Source organism: Xenopus laevis, chromosome 1S (assembly GCF_017654675.1).
Source record: "Xenopus laevis strain J_2021 chromosome 1S, Xenopus_laevis_v10.1, whole genome shotgun sequence".
NCBI classification, from domain to species: domain Eukaryota; kingdom Metazoa; phylum Chordata; class Amphibia; order Anura; family Pipidae; genus Xenopus; species Xenopus laevis.
In genome coordinates this window covers 78,231,517-78,253,975 of record NC_054372.1, presented here as the reverse complement: position 1 = coordinate 78,253,975, position 22,459 = coordinate 78,231,517, and the positions used below count along the sequence as shown (strand labels likewise).

General features: G+C 43.1%; 1 pseudogene; it reads left to right on the top strand.

The window, feature by feature from the left end:
* The window catches only part of LOC108704104, a 156,892-nt pseudogene that overhangs the window by 51,712 nt on the left and 82,721 nt on the right, over positions 1–22,459 (top strand).

Below are 22,459 nucleotides of genomic sequence, written 5' to 3'. Positions count from 1 at the left end.
CGGTGGATACGGATTACGTAAAATATATGAATGCTGCTTGAAAAAAGTAACTCAAGTGGTTTTTCTAGAGACGATAATATTATCAATATTTAGACAAAATGTGAACAAGCTCACACAGCTAGATGGCGGTTTGAAGAAAACACTGTGCAAATACTGCCCACAAGATCAACGTATACACTACTACAGCGGTGGATACGGATTACGTAAAATATATGAATGCTGCTTGAAAAAAGTCACTCCGGTGTTTTTTCTGGAGACGGTAATATTATGGATATTTAGACAGAATGTGAACAAGGTCACACAGCTAGATGGCAGTTGGTTGAATAACACACTGGGCAAAAAATGCCTACAGGGCAAATAATGCCTAAAAGGTCAATTTATACACTAATACAGCGATGGATACGGATTACGTAAAATATATTATGGCTGCTTGAAAAAAGTCACTCCGGTGTTTTTTCTGGAGACGGTAATATTATGGATATTTAGACAGAATGTGAACAAGGTCACACAGCTAGATGGCAGTTGGTTGAATAACACACTGGGCAAAAAATGCCTACAGGGCAAATAATGCCTAAAAGGTCAATTTATACACTAATACAGCGATGGATACGGATTACGTAATTTTACGTAATCCGTAATATTATGGCTGCTTGAAAAAAGTCACTCCGGTGTTTTTTCTGGAGACGGTAATATTATGGATATTTAGACAGAATGTGAACAAGGTCACACAGCTAGATGGCAGTTGGTTGAATAACACACTGGGCAAAAAATGCCTACAGGGCAAATAATGCCTAAAAGGTCAACTTATACACTACTACAGCGATGGATACGGATTACGTAAAATATATTATGGCTGCTTGAAAAAGTCACTCCGGTGTTTTTTTCTGGAGACGGTAATATTATGGATATTTAGACAGAATGTGAACAAGGTCACACAGCTAGATGGCAGTTGGTTGAATAACACACTGGGCAAAAAATGCCTACAGGGCAAATAATGCCTAAAAGGTCAACTTATACACTACTACAGCGATGGATACGGATTACGTAAAATATATTATGGCTGCTTGAAAAAAGTCACTCCGGTGTTTTTTCTGGAGACGGTAATATTATGGATATTTAGACAGAATGTGAACAAGGTCACACAGCTAGATGGCAGTTGGTTGAATAACACACTGGGCAAAAAATGCCTACAGGGCAAATAATGCCTAAAAGGTCAACTTATACACTACTACAGCGATGGATACGGATTACGTAAAATATATTATGGCTGCTTGAAAAAAGTCACGCCGGTGTTTTTTCTGGAGACGGTAATATTATGGGATATTTAGACAGAATGTGAACAAGGTCACACAGCTAGATGGCAGTTGGTTGAATAACACACTGGGCAAAAAATGCCTACAGGGCAAATAATGCCTAAAAGGTCAACTTATACACTACTACAGCGGTAGTAAAATAAAAAAAGTAAAATAAAAAAAAAATGAATATTAAAAAAAAAAAATTAAAGTTGGTGCTGCTGAACTACTAGGAGCAGCAGATTAGCACACCAGTCCCACTCCCCAACACTGCTAGACTAATAGCACTGGGCTCTTATAGTAGTAGTAGTAGTAGTAGTAAAACAACAAAAAAATAAATAAAAGAAGTCCTTACAAGGACTACTGTTATTGCAGCAGTCAGCAGATGAGATCAGAAGCAGGACAGCTGCCCACTGCAGCTACATACAGAGCACTGCAGTAGAAGGTAGATTACTAGCCAGCAAAGCTACCTAAGCTTAAATGTCCCTCAAACCCCTGCAGACTTCTGTCCCTCCAATAACAGAGCAGTATCAAAACGATTACTAGCCAGCAAACTTTCAACTGTCCCTGAAATCACTAACAGGCAGCAGCTCTCTCCCTACACTATCTCTTCAGCACACACAGGCAGAGTGAAAAAACGCTGCAGGGCTTCGGTTTTATAGGGAAGGGGAGTGGTCCAGGGGAGAGCTTCCTGATTGGCTGCCATGTACCTGCTGGTCTGGGGTGAGAGGGCAAAAAAAGCGCCAACAATGGCGAACCCAAAATGGCGAACGTCGCGCGACGTTCGCGAACTTCCGGCGAGCGCGAACACCCGATGTTCGCGCGAACAAGTTCGCCGGCGAACAGTTCGCGCCATCTCTATCGTGGATGAGCACCCACTGCATTAACTGCTTCACATATTCTCAGCCAAAGAGCTCTTTTACGTGCCTGAGAAGTTTTTGGAGCTAAATGCCCATAAATGTGATCATAATACTGAACAACCTTGTCTACCAAAGCGCAGTTCTCATCGAAGGTGAATTTGATATTTCTTCCGGCCTTTGTTGTATGACCACCACTTTCAGAGTTATCATCAGCCACCATTACAATTCCTTCACAATGAGAAATGTGTGTTTTGCGAAGATACGCAAAATTTCAACCATGCCTTATAACAAAACGTGACGTAAATGCCAGAGCATGCGCATTAGCACCAGTGAATGCTACGAAAACGGAGGTAATGCTCATGTGCAGTAACATAACACGTCACACGTTATTCGCTGATTTACACATAATAATATCCGCATCAAATTACGATTCAGTGCGCTAACCAATCGCCCATAGTCTGCCCTGCAGAGATAACCATGTGATGTCCCAAAACTTTCTTGGCAATCTCTTATTAGTAAGAAAATGGAGACTCTCCTCCCATCACCTCCCCAGGACAATCTGCAACACTTATTGGAGAAACAAAATACAGATCTAAAACTCTCCAATAAATGACTTTCCTATGCACTAATCTTAAATCCTCTGCACTAATGTCCCACTTCTTCAGGATCTTTACAGTCTGCCTCAGATATGTGGGTAAAAAGCCTCCTCTTATCCGGACCTCTTTCACTCTGCCACCGAGTAACCAATCTCTAATAAAAGGCGATGCCCAGTCTCTAACACTGATTTCCCACAGAGATTCTCTCCCCCGCACCACCCCTCCAAAGTTAAACTTCAGAAAGATGGTGCAGAAGAAAGCCACGGGACATGGCATGTCGAACCCTCCCCTTTCTTCTGCAGGAACGTGATCCCCCTTTTTACCGGGTTGAGCCTATTCCCCCAAAGCATTTGGAAGAACAGGCTCTGGATCCGGGCATAGAGAGATTCTGGTAACAAGAATATGTAAGAAAAAAAGAGAAACAGCAGAACCAGGAAAGTCTTAATAATGTGAATCCTTTCTCTATAGGTCAGCTTCCAGGATTTCCACCGCTGAACCTTTGCCAGACCTGCATTCAGTTTGTCTTCCCAATTTTCCTTAGCATGATCTCCCTTCCCAAATTTTATCCCTAAAATTCTAACTAAACCTGGGGCCACTGGGAATTTCTCAAGCCTGAAGCTTGGTTCCCCCTCTTGGTTGATCTGAGACCCTGAGGCCTCAGAGTAACTTTCGATGCACTCCAAAACCTTTCCCTCCTCCTCAGGTGAAGTGGACTCAGAGGACATCCCTGTCTTACGCCAGCTCTCACCAAAAAGTCCTCACCTTTCCAACCATTAATCAATGGGAAGCTACTTGCCCCACTGTACAAAACCCTTAGCCATCTAATGAATTCATCCAGAATGCAGTATCTTTGCAAATCAGCCCATAGATATTCATGATTGACTTTATCAAAGGCTTTTACTTGGTCTAAAGAGAGAAAGTAGTTGCCCCATTGCCAAGCCTTGCACCTCTCCAGTGCTTCCCTGAGAGAAAGAACAGCACCAAAAATGTCCCTTCCCCCCCAGTGAACAGAACTGAGAATTAGAAAGAAGAGACCCAGCCACCAACCCAACCTTTGTGAGAGAATCCTAGCCAGAATCTTCCTATCACAATTGAGAAGGGCAATTGGCCTCCAATTCTCAACGTGCCTCGAATCCTTCCCCTTTGATATCAGAACCAGAGAGGAGGACTGCATAGATTTAGGAAGGCATCCCCTGGTCAGACAGTCATTAAAGACTGCAGTAAGAACCGGAACCAACTCTTCTTTAAACGTGCTGTAAAACTCCGCAGTGAAACCATCTTGCCCAGGGGCCCTTCTTTTATGCTGTTTTTCAATTGCCTGCAGTACTTCCTCCTCTGTTATCTCTGACACCAAAGGGGTAAAGTCCAAATTGTCAGTGTTTTAAACTGGGGTCGCCTCCAGGAAAGCTTGAATCTTACCTTTATACAAAGCCCTTTCTTTGTAAAGGTCAGTGTAATAAGACCTCACCACCTCCAGGATACCCTCCCTAGAAACTTCTAATTCACCCTGAAGGTTGTAAAGGCCCTCAACCCGCTTCTTTTTAAACGTCTCCTTACAGTTCTGGTAAGGGTCTGGGGAATTTGAGTTCCCGAGGTCCCTCTCCAGAACCAGGGACTTAAGCCGGTTGTACTGACACTGCCTCAACAAGTACGGGTAACTTTTTCTCCCCCCTCCCCGTTCAAAATACAGATCTCAAGTTTCCTTCTTAGAGACCAGCTCTCTTTCTCTCTAGCCCTCCCTTTTTTAAAAGAGGCAGTTCGGAAAGAAGTCCGGAAAGTATCCTTAGCTGATTCCCACCAATCTGAAACACAATCGAAAAACTCTATCTTAGATACTTCATTCTGTAAAAGATTCTTAAAAGTCATTCTAACACTCTCCTCCTCTAGCAGCTCCTCCCCCAACCTCCAAAGCCCTTTACCAAAACCCATCCTACCTAATAGACCATAATGAAAAAATAAAGCTAAATGGTCTGAAAATTCAACCCCTATTTCCTTAAAATTAGAAAAACTTTCCTTCTTTTTGATAAAAACCATATCAATTCTGCTGCTGCACTCCCCACATCTATATGTGTGTTTTCCTTTTCTCCCATTTACAATGGCTAAGCTCTGCATCTTCTATCAGAGGCTTAAAAAACAAGCTCTCATATTTATTCAGCCTCCCAGTTCTGTCCTCAGCAGTTAAGACCTGGTTAAAATCCCCAGCAAAAATGATTGGGACAGAAGTGTACAGAACTGCTTGACATTAGTCAATAAAGTTCTCCTCCCATAGATGTTAATTAGCCGTAGGAGTTTCCCTTCATGCTGAATATCAAGCATCATGCACCTGCCCACCTGTATGTCCACCACCTTCTTAACCACAAAGTGCTTACTGCCCTTAAAGAGAATGGCTACTCCCCCCGCTGGCTCACAGGCTATGGACCAAAAGGAAAGTCCCTCCCTCCAATCTCTCTTTGCTTCCCTGATCTCCTGTAGGGATGAAAGTCTGGTCTCCTGTAGGAAAATAATGTCTGCCTCTGTATTTCTGAGATATTCAAAGGCAACAAAGCGGGTTCTCCTGTTCTTAATGCTACAGGCATTTATAGTAAGGAAATCAAGCGACAGATCCATCTTTATGTTTTTTGTTTTTATTGATAACTGATCTGTTACTGGCCTCTCTCTTCCCACTCTAACTCCTGAGACTCCCCAGCAACATCTTTCTTTTTCTTTTTCCTACTGACACTGTCTTTTTGACAAGCGTTTTTCCTTTTCTCCCGCTCCTCCTCCTCCTCAGTCATCCTTACCAGCTCCCCCAATTCCTCCTCCACCATCTCACCCCAAGAACCCCCCTTCAACACCGCAAACCTATTTCCAGTATCAAAAGTTACTTTCCCAGGTACATTCTTTGCCTTAGATGCTTTTTTCCCATCTTTACCCACAGTTTTCCACTCATCCACCGACTACTCTTTGCAGGGGCACGTGTGTCTCTTTGTACCTTTTTTGTTCCCCCACCCTCCGTTCTCTTCTGAATGGGCACCGTAGCTTCCTTCTCCCCAGCACCCAGCACACACTCAGTACTCAATACAGAGGGAACAGCTTCAGAAAGTTTTTTTGCTCATTTGCTCCTCTATGTTTGGGCAGGACTTCTTTATGTTGTGCCAGGCCTCTGGGCAGTCCCTATAAGCATGGCCTTCCCTCAAGCATAGATTGCATCTGATCTTATTCACACACTCTTTGCAGGGATGCCCAATCTCCACACAGAAAGCACACTTTTGTACAGTACATTTCCCTGCAAAATGGGATTTTGAGCCACATTTAAAGCACAGCTTTGGCTGCCCAACATAGTAACACACACCCCTGCTCTTACCAATAAAGAATGAATTTGTCAAGTGCTGCTGAACATACCCCTGAGAATTCAGTTTTACCTGGACCTTGTACCCCCCCACCCAGAAATCCTCCTCATCATATATCTTGACTAGGGGAGACAATACAGTGCACTGCCGCTTTAGCCACATGACAATGTCTTCTGGGTGCACAGACTCACTTTTCATGATTATGGTGACATTCTGAGTTTGTGGCTTAGAGACAGGTGTTACTCTGAAACCCTCCCACTCCTTTGTCCTATTCTGCAGATGGTACAATCTCCAGAATTCCTCCAGCCCCTGTGGCAGTTTGTAACTTAGATCAAACTCTGTGTCAGTGATAATCAGCAGGGGTAAATCCCATAAGTCCCTTAATCAAATTTCTTGCCGCAAAGCGCCGGCCTGGAAATTCCTCCCTCTCTTTCACCCATTTGATTTTAACCACATTCCTTCTTTTATCAAAATCTTCCTCTAACTCTTCATCTGCATTCACATCAAACAGACACATTTGCCCCCTCTCTCCCAACAGATATTCCTGAAGCAGTTGCAAAAGACCCCCAGGCAGAGAGATACCTTGCTGCTCACTCTCATTTGCACTCACCTACCTATGGGGTGCCGTTTGTCCCAAATACATTCTGTATACAAAACTATCCCTAATACACAGAATGAATGTCTCTCATGAGACATTCTCAAGAATTTGTGACCATACACAGAGAAAAAAAATATACAAAAGACTTATTTCTATTAAAGAATGAAAACAAAATCTGGTTAGTGCACAAAAGGATGTCATATCACAAACTCTATTCTGTACAGATTAACAAGCAATCTGTCTCACAAATGTATAACCTCCATGTAACGGACACACTTATGTGCAAAGTTACTTACAGAATGAATTATGTAAAAACAAAGTTGGACATAATATATAATAGTGTAAGTAACTAGTGCATGTCAAGCTAGATTTGAATGACAAAATAGATATCTGCGACAGAAAGCAAGATTTTATAGCACAGGATTCATTCTTTCCACAAAATGACAGTTTTGTTTCACAAAACAGATAAAATAGCCATTCTGTGAAGCAACACTGTCAGTCACATTCCTGAACCAATAAGAACAAAGCTTATTGCCATATACAAACAAGATGAGAAGTAGCCAGCTCTGCTCCACATGGCTAAGGCAAAGTATCCGACATGCTATAGAGGGCGCCCTCTAATATCCCCTGTGCTTAGGGTTGCCACCTTTATTAAAAAATTTTACTGGCCAGTGGGGGGCGGGCACCAAAATGGGGCGGTCCGTGACTAAAAGGGGGCGGAGCTACGCGGGGTGCCGCGAAAGGGGCGGAGCAACAGCGCTGGAAAAAAGGTAAGTTCTTTTCGAATTGGGGGCAGGCCAGGGGCTTTTTTTAAAGGGTATTACAAATTACCGCCAATTGCATTGCAGGTAAATTTGTAATACCGGCCCCGGCCTCGGCAGGTGTTTTACCGGCTAGGCCAGTAAAATACCGGCCGGGTGGCAACTCTACCTGTGCTGCATAGTAATAAACATGAACAAACCTTTCCTAAAAGAGCTGCTGTTAAACACTACAGGTTCATAAATGGAAGTTTTTACAAATGGCTGAGAAATATAATGCTGCACTTATAATGATTGTAGAGAAAAAAGTATGTAAAACAAATATGATCATTTTAGGTGATATGGCTATTCTTAGTGTAGTAACCTGCTTGTGTGGCCATTTTGGTTAAGGGCATTCCTGCTGTTTTGCCATTATCTTATGACTCACTCCTGTTCCTCTTCCTGTCTAAGCTGAAAGCAATAATGGGACAGGCCACACCCATTTAAATGTACCAGAAGTTACTGTGCTTGTCTGGCTGCTTTGCCTGACTCAGAGACAGTTATGAGTTTTGTATATGATAGTTAGACTCCAATGTCTCCTCCTAGCTGTAATCTTGCACCAATTAGCTTGTAGCAGTCTCTTAATAATGTGCTTAGCTATAGTTCAACTACTACATAATAGCTTTAGCCAGAGACTTGGGACGGAGTATAACCTTACACGGAGGTTATACATTTGTGCTACAGATTGCTTGTTAAACTGTACAGAATGGAGTTTGTGATATAATGACATCCTTTTGTGCACTAACCAGATTTTGTTTTCATTCCTTAATAGAAATAAGTCTTTTGTATATTCTATAAATTCTTATATAACATGAGAGACATTCATTCTGTGTATTAGGGATAGTTTTGTATACAGAATGTATTTGGGACAAACGGCACCCCATACCTACCTGCAGCCATTCACTCCCAGCTGCGCCTCCCCCCCACCATGCATCCCATTCACTTCATCATGCAAGCCACCACTTCATCATGCAAGCCACCTGCCTCACGAGGAAACTTCGGGCGACTTCGGAAAACGAATCGCCGCGTGTGGTTAGCGCAGGCGATTTTTCATTTTAGCCAGGCGCAGAGCGAGGGGAGGCATTCGGGGAGAAAAGTCGCGGCGATTAGTCGCCAGGCGACTAAATCTCCCCAAATCGCCCAGTGTGTCCCTACCCTAAGCCAGTATCATGATCCAAAGTAACAGCAGCATTAACATCAGAATTTGGCATAGGGACATTTTCCTTAAGCAATTGTGTAACATTTGTGATCTCTCCAGATGAAGCATTTGCCCCCTTTCCCACTGCAGACATACCTGGAGCAGTTGCACTGAGACCCCCAGGCAGAGAAACACCTTGCTGCTCACTCTCCTGCCTGCAGCCATTCACTCCCAGCTGCCCCTGCCATTTAGTGGATTATTCAGCACACCTGAGCCTGTACACTGACCAACAGAAACAGAAATATTTGCATGAGAACTTTGCATTGAAACAGTTTCCTTTAGCAGCTCTGTAACTTTCATTATTCTCACTGATGCAACATTTCCTCCACCCTCCCGCATCTCCTAAAAGCGTTTTTTATTATCATAGAGTTCTTTCCATGGCTCAATATAGTCTAAAATGTCTTTCATTTGCAGGTCAGTCGCCTCCAACTCCTTTTTTACAAAAGCCAATTCCCTTATAGCCTTGGCTCTGCTTTCCCCAGTTAGCAGGTTTAGCTGTTGAATCAGAGAGTCAATGCTTTTAGTCAGAGAAATCTGTTTACCCTCCAAACATTTTAAGTCTCTTAGAGATTTAATGATCTTCCCATATTCTATAAGTCTCTGCTCCAGCTTTGCCTTTATTTATAGTCTCTGCACCAGTATCACCAGCACCTTGCAATGCAGTTTGTATCACAGTCCCTCCATTACTGGTCACTGCAGTCTCTACTTCAGCCTCCCCCTCACCTGGTAGCACAGTCCCTGCTCCCACTATCCCCTCACTCACCAGCCTCTCGTTTCTTGCCTCCATCGGAGAATGCTTTAACTCCATGCTGTCTCTGAGAGCACTCTCAGCCACTTCCAGTGCAATGTAGCAACCTGGCTCCTCAGCATCAGCGGCCATTTTCTGTTCATTAGACTCCATACTGCCTTTCCCAGCAGCAGCACTGACTTTTGAGGTTGCCTTTGTTGCAGCTCTACAGCTCCCCGCAGATACTCCAACTCCAGCTCCCTGCTCCAGCGCAGCATCCATTTCAAGACTCTCCTGGGCCTCACCGTAGGCAAAGCCATCACTCTCCATCAGAGTCTCATCTGTAGCCAGTGTCAGCTTTGGCTTGCTTACAACAGCACTCTCCACAAGCTCTGCCATATTGGAAGTGGCAGTCCTCCTGCTAGAACCCAACCGGGTCTTCAGCACACGGATTGAAGGCAAGGCTCCCTTCTTCTTCATGATAGAAGAGGGGCTAAAGGGGTGATGAGGGGGGGGAATGGGGAGGGGGTAGCTTTGCAGAAAAAGAAACTTAAAAAAAAAAAATGAAAAAATAAATGAGAAAACTAACCCCCCAGACCCGCAAGGGCCTGGGAGAAAACACAGCAAACAGAGCACACCCTCCACACAACCTCTCTTGTGTTAGGGAGCTGTTATCTGGTTGCCATCCCATTGTTCTGTTGTTAGGCTGCTGAGGAGGAAAGGGAGTGGGGTGATATCACTCCAACTTGCAGTACAGTAAAGAGTGACTGAAGTTTACCAGAGCACAAGTCACATGACAGGGGGCACCTGGGAAACTGACAATATGTCTAGCCCCATGTCAGATTTCAAAATGAAATATAAAAAATCTGTTTGCTCTTTTGAGAAACGGATTTCAGTGAAGAATTCTGCTGGAGCAGCACCATTAACTGATGCGTTTTGGAAAAAAACAAAATTTTTTCCCCATGACAGTATCCCTTTAAGATGTGAAAAGAGTTTTTTTTACAGTGAGGCTGTAAAGTTGTAGAACTCTCTCTCTGAGACAGCTGCATTGGCAGACTCATTGAATAGTTTCAAGAGAGGGTTGGATGCAAAGATTGATGTTAATTTTTAGTTCAAAGTTTTACATGAGCAGATTCAAGTTAATCGTGTGAAAATGCCTTTTTGTGCATGTGAATCCCTGCTGTAAGTGCCATTTGCTAGTATTTTTTCAGTGTTATGCTGCAAACAAAACAACAAATTTAATTTTATCTTTATTAACCCTTTAAGTGCCAGCAGAATTGACCATTTTGGTTACGCGAAATGCCAGACTTTTTGGAACATTCTGTGCTCTCTCACTTTAGGGGCATTTTCTGAGGGGAAACCTATAGTTCACCTAGGAAAACTATACATTGTTTTTTTCGGGAGAAACTGAGCTTTCTAAATCTGCCTGAGTTTTCATGTATTTCCACCTCTGCAAAACGATTTATAGTGCTAAATACAAAAAAAATGAAAAATTCCTATTTTTCACAATATATGAACTTATACCTGAAAAATATTTAATTTTACGCATGACAATCCAACTGATTTGGAAAGCCTCATGTCTCTCAAATGGGCCAATACCAAATATGTATAGTTTTAGGCAGATTTAGGACATCTGTACAGCAAAAACTCCCGGCAGTATATTACCAAATTTTGAAAGCAGAAGGCAGAAAACGGCATACTTTTGATTCCAAGGCCACAAAATCCTGAAACAGTATGTTTACCCCAGAAAACCATATATTTTTGGAAAGTACACATTCTGCCGATTCCAAAATGGGTAACTGTGTCTCTCTACTCCTAACTACCAAAAATCAAAGCTTGTCTGAACGTAGCATTTTTTATCAAAATGTATCAAAATTTTTAAAAATCACTTCAAAGGTTTTTTTTTGCTGCTCCGCATATCACACACTATATTAGATACCAAGAAAAAGCACCCTGAATATGATTGCCAGGGGTCCACTGAACAGTTTGATCCCCATTGTGCATAGGATTACCAAAGTACCTGGCATTTAGAGACCCCAATATGAAGTTAGCACATCCAAATTGTCCAGGACTTTACTTCAGCTACTGAAAAATCAACACATTGACTGCATTTTTTGTGGGGTAAAAACACAGAAATATACGTTTACCCCCCAAAACCATATATTTTTGGAAAGTACACATTCTACCGAATCTAAAATGGGTACCCATGCCTTTCTGCTCCAAACTACTGAGTCGCAAGGCTTTCCCAAAATTGTCGGTTTTGGTGAAATATCTGAAAATTTCCTAAAAGCTTCAAATTCCCAGCACCATATAACCCATGTATCATTACATACCAAGAAAAAGCACCCTAAATATGATTGCCAGGGTTCCTCCAAACACTTTGGTGGCCATTGTTCATAGGTTTACCAAAGTATCTGGCATTTAGAGGCCCCAAAATGAAGTTAGCGCATACAAATAGTCCTGTGGGTAACTTCAGCTAATAAAAAATCAACACATTGACTGCATTTTTTGTGGGGTAAAAACACAGAAATACACATTTACCCCCCAAAAACATATATTTTTGGAAAGTACACATTCTACCGAATCTAAAATGGGTACCCATGCCTTTCTGCTCCAAACTACTGAGTCGCATGGCTTTCCCAAAATTGTCGGTTTTGGTGAAATATCTGAAAATTGCCTCAAAGCTTCAACTTTCCAGCATTATATCGTCCAAGTATCATTACCAGCATAAAGCATCCTAAATATGAATGCCGGGGGTCTACTAAACAGTTTGATTCCCAATAAACATAGATTTACCAAACTATGTGGCATACAGAGACCCCCATATCCAAATAGGGCATATGAATTTTCAAGTATGACACTGGCTACTACAAAAAAAGCACCCAATGAGACCCCCTAACAGTATGAAGACCCTAGAAAACTATATCGTTTCTGAATTTACACATTCAGGCGAATCTAAAGCAGGTAATTACATCTTTCTACTGCAAACTACCAAACCTCAAAGCTATGCTAAACATAAGGCTTTTTTTTAATTTTCTGAAAATAGTCACAAAGCTTGCATTTTACCCCATTATATACCCAACATTTTGTAACGTACCAACAAAAGTCATCCTAAATATGAACACCAGGGGTCTACTGAACAGTTTGATGCCTGATATGAAAATATTTACCAAACTAGGTGGCAAACAGAGACGCCCAAATGAAAATAGTACATATGAAATTTCACATATGACACTCTGACTGCTACAATACAAGCACCTGGTATGTGCATTATGCACCATAAGACCCCCTAACAGTATAGAGACCCTAGAAAACAATATATTTTCTGAAAGTACACATTCAGACGAATCTAAAGCAAGTAATTACATCTTTCTACTGCAAACTACAAAACCGCAAAGCAATGCTAAACATAACGCTTTTTATGGAATTTCTGAAAATAGTCACAAAGCTTGCATTTTACCCAATTATATACCCCACATTTTGTAACGTACCAGCAAAAGTCATCCTAAATATGAAAGCAAAGAGTGTACTGAACAGTTTGATGCCTGATATGAAAAGATTTACCAAACTAGGTGGCATACAGAGACGCCCAAATGAAAATAGTACATATGAATTTTCACATATGACACTCTGACTGCTACAATACAAGCACCTGGTATGTGCATTATGCACCATAAAACCCCCTAACAGTATGGAGACCCTAGAAACCCATATATTTTCTGAAAGTACACATTCAGACAAATCTAAAGCAGGTAATTACAATTTTCTACTGCAAACTACCAAACCGCAAAGTAATGCTAAACATAACGCTTTTTATGGAAATTCTGAAAATAGTCAGAAAGCTTGCATTTTACCCATTATATACCCCACATTTTGTAACGTACCAGCAAAAGGCATCCTAAATATGAACGCCAGGGGTATACTGAACAGTTTGATGCCTGATATGAAAAGATTTACCAAACTATTTTGTACATAGAGACCTCCAAATGGTTATATAGCAGACAAAATTTCCAAGGTCAAAATGAAGTAACAAAAATCACTAAAATCCAACAAAACCGCAAAAATCAATGCTTTTTTTTCCCGCCTACTGTAATCAGCAGTCAGAATCAATTTTTGGTTATTTTAGCATGGCCAAATAGGTTTTACAAACAGGAAAAGGGCAACAACACCTTTGCAAAGCTGAAAATGTAATAAAATGGCAAAACATGCAATAAAATGTCTAAAAATGCACCAAAATCACCAAAATTGCAGTATAATCACCAAAATAACATACAAAAGGTATTGTGCAGTGCAATTAGCGAATACGCTATTCGCAATGGCAATAAAACTGTTTTTTCAGGAAAAAAAACGACAATGCGATAAGAAAAAAAAAAAAAAGACAGTGTAAGTGTGTATGTGTGTGTACAACTGACCAATTGCATGTTGTGTGTGTGTGCAAGCGTGTGGGGGTGCTGTGAATGTGTGTGACCCCCCTGATCCCCCAAAAATGTATGTGATTGTGTGTAAGTGTGAATGTAAGTGTGTAATGGGAAAATAAGTGTGTGTTTGTGTGTTTCTGTGTGTGGATGGGCACTAACCTGGGGGAAGCAAGTCCAGATCATTGTGCAGGGCTGGAGGAAGAAAATGCTGCTTCACCCAGGAAGATTCGTTGTGAGGGGGCGGAGCTTCCACTCAGGAAGTGAAAGCAGCAGCAGGACATGCAGTTTGCACGTGTCTGCTGCACGTGTCTGCTGCTGCATATGGGTGCCTCAGGGGCCACTCGTTCCCGGCCCCTGCTCGTTGTCTGGGGGCTGGGGAATGAAGAGGAACGGAGCAAGTGGCTTGAAAAGCCGCTCCTCCGTTCCCTAACTCTGAAATGCTGCAGAACGTAGAATCTACGTTCTGTGGCATTTCAAGTGCCATCCCCACAGAACGTCGATTCTACGTGGGGTGGCACTTAAAGGGTTAAAAGTGGCTTAGTTTAGGGTTGTTTACAAAGGCAAAGGAAATGTAAATAATAAAATTTAGTAATGCTAATGCCAGACGGGGATAAAATTTGGTCTGCTAAAATATGCAGGCAGAGAATCAATCTGATGCGGTCTTATTTAAATCATAGCTTTCCTGGCACTGGTCTTGTCTGAGAGCTGCTTCTGGCAAAGCTTTGTAGTGTAAATTCTGTTCTAGGTGTGTACATTGTCAGGCCTGCAAAATAAAACCAACCAATTCTGTTGAAAAACCAATTGCAAAACTATAATTTCATGTTTTAAAAGCAGGGTTATAGTAAAAAAAAAAAAAGAAAACTGACCTGGTAGGGTTGGTTCTGGTGGTTCACAGGAAACGAAGAATGAGGAAACGGCACACAGAATAGAATGCAAAAGGGGATATACCCCTATGGATTTATTGTGTCAGACAGCACAACGTTTCGGGGGCAGGCCCCTTCGTCAGGTGATATCATATCACCTGACGAAGGGGCCTGCCCCCGAAACGTTGGGGTATATCCCCTTTTGCATTCTATTCTGTGTGCCGTTTCCTCATTCTTCGTTTCCTGTGAACCCAGGGGAGTGCCGTCTCCCTAGAGGACTGAGCACCAGATTATTTAATACGAGAAGGCCTGGGAGTGCATACAATTTCTACGCTGGTTCTGGTGGTTAGCATTTGGAAATTGTTGTTAGGAGCCCCTAAGATGTTTAGTCATGTGCTGGGGTGGGGGGTGGGATGCTGTGGTATTCACAGGGGAGGAGGAGGCATATGGATTTAAGGGTATGTTTAATTTGGGTGTGGTTTAAAACAGGGAGTTGTCAACACTAGCTTCAATTATCTGCCCTCCAACACATAGGCCGGAAAAAATTCCAGTAGGCCAAGGAACCCCCTATCCCCCCAATCTGCACCTTTACATTCAATAAAAAACACAGAGACATGTTATGGCAAAAATCTGTGGAGGTCACAAGCTTTATTTAACAGTTAAAATCAAAGTTTAGGTACACCCTGACCCCAGCTGCGGCTCTCATTCTCCAAACGTGGGCTCCTGCCCAAAAAGTTTCCAAAAAACCTGAAGCAGGGATCACGGGGCCGGGCGCACTCAGTGACCGCCTTTTTGCCCATCCCCCTGCTCCCTCGTTGTGCATAATGGCGCTAACCCAGTCACTTGCATGCATCAGAGAAGACCGTGCAGTCCCAGTCTGATGCACACTCGTGACTCACCAAAGGTAGGCCTGCACTATAACCACTTCGTAGACCTAGAGCCGCACTGATGCCTTGACCACCACAGATAATGGTACTCCAGAGGAAGGCGAAAACTCTAGCACTTTTCAGCCAATTTAGTGCTAAGAGAAAAATTCCTTCCTGACCCCCAAATAGGCGATCGGTTGTAACAACCCTGGAGCACCTTGTTCTCGACCGAATCCACCTTACCTAGGGAGGGAGGGTGGGAAACAAAAACAAGTAAGTATGAGCAAAAATCACCACAGCATCACCTTAAAACACTGACCTGCCCCACGCTCCTCCTCTGCTTCCTCCCCCAACCCGCCCACTTTTTTCCCGCCGTGGCTAGCCCCTTCCTTTGTTCTACCTGAGGGGCTAGCTGGGAAGGGTTGGGGGATGCTAAACACGGGCACATTATGGGGGAAGGGGGGCCTGGCCTAAATCCATTCCTACCTAGACGGTCCTCATTCCCCCTAGGCCAAGGAACCCCCTATCCCCCCAATCTGCACCTTTACATTCAATAAAAAACACAGAGACATGTTATGGCAAAAATCTGTGGAGGTCACAAGCTTTATTTAACAGTTAAAATCAAAGTTTAGGTACACCCTGACCCCAGCTGCGGCTCTCATTCTCCAAACGTGGGCTCCTGCCCAAAAAGTTTCCAAAAAACCTGAAGCAGGGATCACGGGGCCGGGCGCACTCAGTGACCGCCTTTTTGCCCATCCCCCTGCTCCCTCGTTGTGCATAATGGCGCTAACCCAGTCACTTGCATGCATCAGAGAAGACCGTGCAGTCCCAGTCTGATGCACACTCGTGACTCACCAAAGGTAGGCCTGCACTATAACCACTTCGTAGACCTAGAGCCGCACTGATGCCAACCAATGGAAAAAGGGGAGGGGTGACACCTAACCTTTCCAATGGCCCCACTACACCACCTGTGACCTCCACCATTCCTCAATAAACACCTTAATGTTCCCAATGAACAAGTGCAAACCTTCTTCCGATAAATGAACTCCATCCTGTCTGTACAACCTTGTTGCCTACATTTTATATTTTCATGCCTTATTACACCCCCCCCGCCGGAAGAACACATGAATTTATGCATGGCCCTGTTAACCTTCTTTCTGACCTTCTCAATACCTTTTGGGGAAGAGGCGCCTCTCCAATTGCTTCTAGGAATCATATCTGACCATGCCACACATCGGATTCTCCCTTTGCTCAAAATATCTGTTAAGTCAGCCTTCATGTTCTCAATAAGAGCTGGGGTCCTATGTGACGTAAGGTCATTCCCCCCCGCATGTATGATTAATAAATCTATAGGGTTCCTTCCTGCTGCTTCCAAGGCCATACTTCTCAACTGCTCCCATCTCATCCCTCTCTTACCAAGCCAAGCGATCTTCATGTGTTCCTCCGGCAAACCCATCTGCTGTCCTGCAACCCCTGCATGCTTCATTGCCCAGAAAATAAATGAATGGCCTAATATCAAAATGTTGCAAGTTGTCGCACCTCCTGCTGCGACAAAAACAAGAACATTAGTTAAAATCTTCCCTTGCATTGTTTAAAGGTCTTATGTATTTTTTGTAAGCCTTTGACTTCCATCTTCCCAACGCCTTTATCCTCTCACTACTTTCCCCTCCCATTGCTGCTTCAGTTGCTGCACCAATTCTAAAAGAATGGGACCCGAATTTCTTAGGATCCCACCCATTATTGATCACCGCCTTTTTCAAGACCTGTCTGAACTGAAAAGCAGAGAGAGGGGAACCATCCTCATGTAATAATAATAATAATGGACCTCCTTCCGGGCGCACTACCATATATTCCCGTACTAACCTAACAGGGCATGACACTTCACCCGTTTTCGGTATACTTACCCATTTTCCTTTTCCCATCTGATCTGTCTTAGAACTACGAATATGAATCAACAATTTATTTTCTTGTATAGACACGTCTTTGTAACCTAACCCCTTTCCCATTGCCTTTTTTGAAGGTGGCACTAACTCACTGATACGAAATGCTCCTCCAAATGCCAATGCAAAAGCTGCTCTAAACAACACACACTCAAACTGGTCAAAACAAATCCCCCCCAATGATACCAATATCTGTTGCAACCTATTCTTAACAATGGGCTCCCTTTTATCCACCTTAGGACCCTCTAATCTACTCCAACCTTTTAAAAGCTTTTTAATGATAGGATTCCGTGTAAAATCAGGTCTCCCTTCTGCTAAAGAAAAATGTGAAATTGCCGCTAACGTAGTCACCGCCATCGCCTTGGACTTCCCCTCCTTGTACATTTCTTTCAAAAATTCTAACAAATCCTTAAACGCATAATTTTTCTTACCACCAGTGCAGAATAGGCGCCACCTTTCCCATGCCCTTTTATAGCTGGCGAGGGTTTTTTCCGACAACGACCTCGCATATAACTCTTCTAATATGGGTTCACCAGCTGCCACAAATGACCAGGGCACACATGAGCCATTTTTTCTGCCTTAGGGGCCAGTTTAAAGAAAAGCTCCCATCTCTCCCTTGACAATGCGTCTGCTAATGTGTTCTCTACACCTGGCACATGCTGTGCTTTGAATGATATATTGAACTTCATGCAAATTAGCACCAGCTGCCTCAATAACCTAATTACTGGAGGAGAATCGGATGACAAATTATTCACTGCATGAACTACGCCCATATTATCTGATAAAAACCTTATTGCTTTATTCTCCAGTTCTCCCGCCCACAACTCCAGCGCTACCAAAATAGGGAACAACTCTAACAGTGTCAAGTTTTTCGTTAACCCATTCGCCTGCCATACTTTTGGCCACCTACCGGCACTCCATTTTCCTGCAAAATATGCCCCAAAACCAATACTCCCTGACGCATCTGTGAGAAAATCCAATTCCTGGCTAAGCCTAGCCTCCTCAATCCATATTCTTATTCCATTAAACTTATCCAGAAACTTGTCCCACACCTTCAAATCCTCTCGTAATTCCTTTGTAATTCTGATTTTATGGAATGACTTTTTTATCCCTGCCATGGATTTTTCCAGTCGCCTATTAAAAATCTTACCCATGGGAATTACTCTACAGGCAAAGTTTAACAAACCCAACAATTTTTGCATTTCTTTCAATGTTACCTTCCCTGCTGTTATCACCTTCTTGACTGCCTGCACTGTCCTATCCACCTTATCCTTTGGTAGCCTACACACCCTTGCTTCTGAGTCAATTTCAATTCCCAAAAACGTCAATATTGTCGTAGGTAACACCGTCTTTTCCTCAGCTACTGGCACCCCCAACTCTTTCAGCATTTGCAAAAATATTATTAACGTCTTCTGACAAGTATCTTCATATCTCGGCCCAACAATCAAAAATTCATCCAAATAATGAGCTATAGCTACACTCCCTGACCTTCTGTACAATAACCAATGCAGAAATGTGCTAAAAGCCTCGAAAAACGAACAAGATATCCCACACCCCATAGGTAAACACTTATCCACATAAAAAACTCCTTGAAAATAACAACCCGTCAACTTAAAACTATCAGGATGCAATGGTAAGAGCCTAAATGCCGACTCTATATCCACCTTTGCCATCAAAGCCCCTTCTCCCTGCATCTTAACTATCTCCAATGCTTTCTCAAAAGACTGATATTGAACTGAACATTCCTCCTTGTCCAATGCATCATTTACTGATGCCCCTTCTGGATATGACAAGTGCTGGATCATCCTATATTTCCCTGGTTCTTTTTTAGGTACAATACCTAATGGTGACACCACCAAATCCTTTATGGGCATTTCCTCAAATGGACCCGCCATCCTCCCTGCCTTCAATTCTTTCTCCAGCTTCTGTTTCAATGCTTCTTCATGCTGAGTAGCCGACTTTAAATTCTTATATACTTTAATTGGAGTCGGCACCTCTAAAACTGGTATTCTAAACCCTTCCAAAAAACCCTTTGCCAAGAATTCTGCTTTACCTCTATCTGGGTAATCCCGCAAAGCCTCACTTAGCTTGCCCACCTGTACTGGCGTTTCCGCTCTTCTGTTGAGCTGCTCGAAAGGGCTGCCTAATCCCCTCCTTCTTTTTGCTGCATTCACTTACTGCATGTGATAAACCACAAGCTGAACATGCATGTCTAAATCTACAAGCATACCCCCTGCTACAGCGCTTTTCATTATAAGCAAAACAAATATTCCTTGGTTTATGAGATATCAATCCTCTACTCACATTGTTAAACCCACCTTGCTCCTTTGCTACCCATCTGGTCCATAAATCTATGTCCTTTTGACCAAATGACAACATCTTACTATTGACCATCTTTTTTCTAAATGCCCTGTCATAATCAGACCATGAAGTGCCCTTGTAAAAAAGATATGTGTCTACTATGGTATCAATGTACTTAATCACATTAAGGCATTGCTCCGGTTTTCTTTCCAGATAAACGCTAGTAAAAACCAAAAAACCTTTCAACCAATCAAAAAACGACTTATTCTTCCTTCCTTCCCCTTCAATCCTAACCCCATCTTCCTTGGCCTGCACCATTTCCCTTGTCAAATCATATATATCGACAAATTTCTCATCTTCAATTGCCTTCCTCAATTTTCTAGGCAAATGTGCTGCTGTTTCTGTCAAGGCGCATGCATAAGTATCTGCTGCTCCTACCAGCACCAACTGACTCCTCTCCTTTACTGAATCCCCTGCTTTTTTCTCCTTTCCCTTACCTTCCTTAAAGTATTTTTTAATTAAAGCCAAAATTTTCCCCCCCTCTGTCTCACTATCTGAAGTCTCTGATTCTGAATCCCGATTAACCAATACATTAGATCTCAACTCACCCAAAGCACCAACCATCCCAGATGAGCTGCGACCTTCCTTCTGAACCTGATGAACTGCTGGCGATGTAGCCGAGATGCGACTTTCCTCCCTCACAGAAAGACTTACTGCCGAAGTAGACGCCTGATCCCTCAGACTTCCAGCTTGACCGCGCCGCTGTTCCCTTCTCTCTTTTCTCCACTGTCTCCAACTGTCCTCCTCCTCTTTGTTCCTGAAAAAGAAACCTTGACCACAGTTATTATCACTGTACCTATTTCCTCGCTGCTCCACCCACCTAGGCCTCCTTGCATATTGGCAAGGACTATGATTCTGAACGCCATAATAACTGCAATCATCATAATCCTCATAAATGCCATCATCAAAATATTCATCATCAACCTCATCACCACCATAATCATCAAAATCCCCCTGGTCCCGATATTGGAAACCTCTACTGTACCTTTGCCTCTGAGAATCATGAATATATCTGACCCGGCCATTTCCCCTGAACCTGACCCTGCAACCCCCCCTTGCTCTTCCTTGCCCCAACCCCCTACCCGTAGGGGGAGGGGCAGACTCCGTTCCCCACTCCCCGTCTTCAGATTCCTCCTCCATGGCCCATCCCCCATCAGATTCAGATTCCCCACTGTTACTGTCCCCATCCTCCCACCCCCCCTCAAGAACTGCCTGCCTAAATCCCCCTCTTGAATTTGAGGCCGAGGAGCCTCCCCCTAATTCGCTGGAGGAACCACTATCATTGGAGGGAGTGGGACCCCTTCGCCCCCCATTTGCGTTGGAGGCAGTGGGACCCCCCCTAGGACCGCTAGGTGAGCCCTTATCGTTGGTGGAAGCGGGACCCCTATCATTGGTGGGAGCGGGACCCCTATCGTTGGTGGGAGCGGGACCCCTATCGTTGGCCGTTCCACTTTGCCGGGCCCTACCCGAAGAAAGATTTCCGGGACTCCTTCCCAGGCCCCGCCCCCTAGAAGGATTCCTCCCCGTGCCCCTCACCACCTTCCGATGGCTCGGTCCCTCTAAAACAAAAACAAGTAAGTATGAGCAAAAATCACCACAGCATCACCTTAAAACACTGACCTGCCCCACGCTCCTCCTCTGCTTCCTCCCCCAACCCGCCCACTTTTTTCCCGCCGTGGCTAGCCCCTTCCTTTGTTCTACCTGAGGGGCTAGCTGGGAAGGGTTGGGGGATGCTAAACACGGGCACATTATGGGGGAAGGGGGGCCTGGCCTAAATCCATTCCTACCTAGACGGTCCTCATTCCCCCTTCTCTGTACCACAGAAGTTGGACAGCACTGGCGTTGGTTAAATAGTTGATAACTAATAACACCATTATGTTTTACAGAGGTTATCTGCTGTGTAATTGTAGCCTTTTCCACCTTGAATGACTGCCCCCATTGCTACACAGCAGCTTATTTATATAAACAATAGTAATGTTTCTGACACAAAGCACAGCTGTTTTACCAGTATAGGGCAACACTGCATAAAATTTTTATTATTTTAAAACACATTAATTTTTTACTGTCTAAAGTTAGAATTAGTTTATTCTATAAAAAATTAAAGTGGTATTTTTTTTAATCCCCCCAAAGCAAGTGTTAAGAGTACCAATGGATGCAAAATCTCACCATATAGGGAAGATTTATTAAGAAGAGAGATTAGAGGTCACCACAGACAACTCAACCACTTTCTATTCATTACTAGGTGATTTTTCCACGTTAAGCACAAAATAAAAACTGTGGTACCGTGATAGCCAGTAGCAAAAATAACAAATAAAAAAACAAACAAATACAAAAAGTATTGTAGAAGTGATACCTATATTGGCTAACAATAAAAATACATTGCAAGCTTTCGGAGCATCAAGGCCCCTTCGTCAGGCAAAATACAAATGAAAGCTAGAAAGTCACAGCATATATACTGTTAGATCAGTGAAAGGTATTCATGGGCAGGTTCGTAATCCCTTTATCCCTGTGCACTTCTCTGCAGTAAGTGACATAGCAAATGAGAGATGAGAATGTTGCATGTTAATTATTGTGTCTGACTTACCTTAAACACATTTAAATACATTTTAGTTAT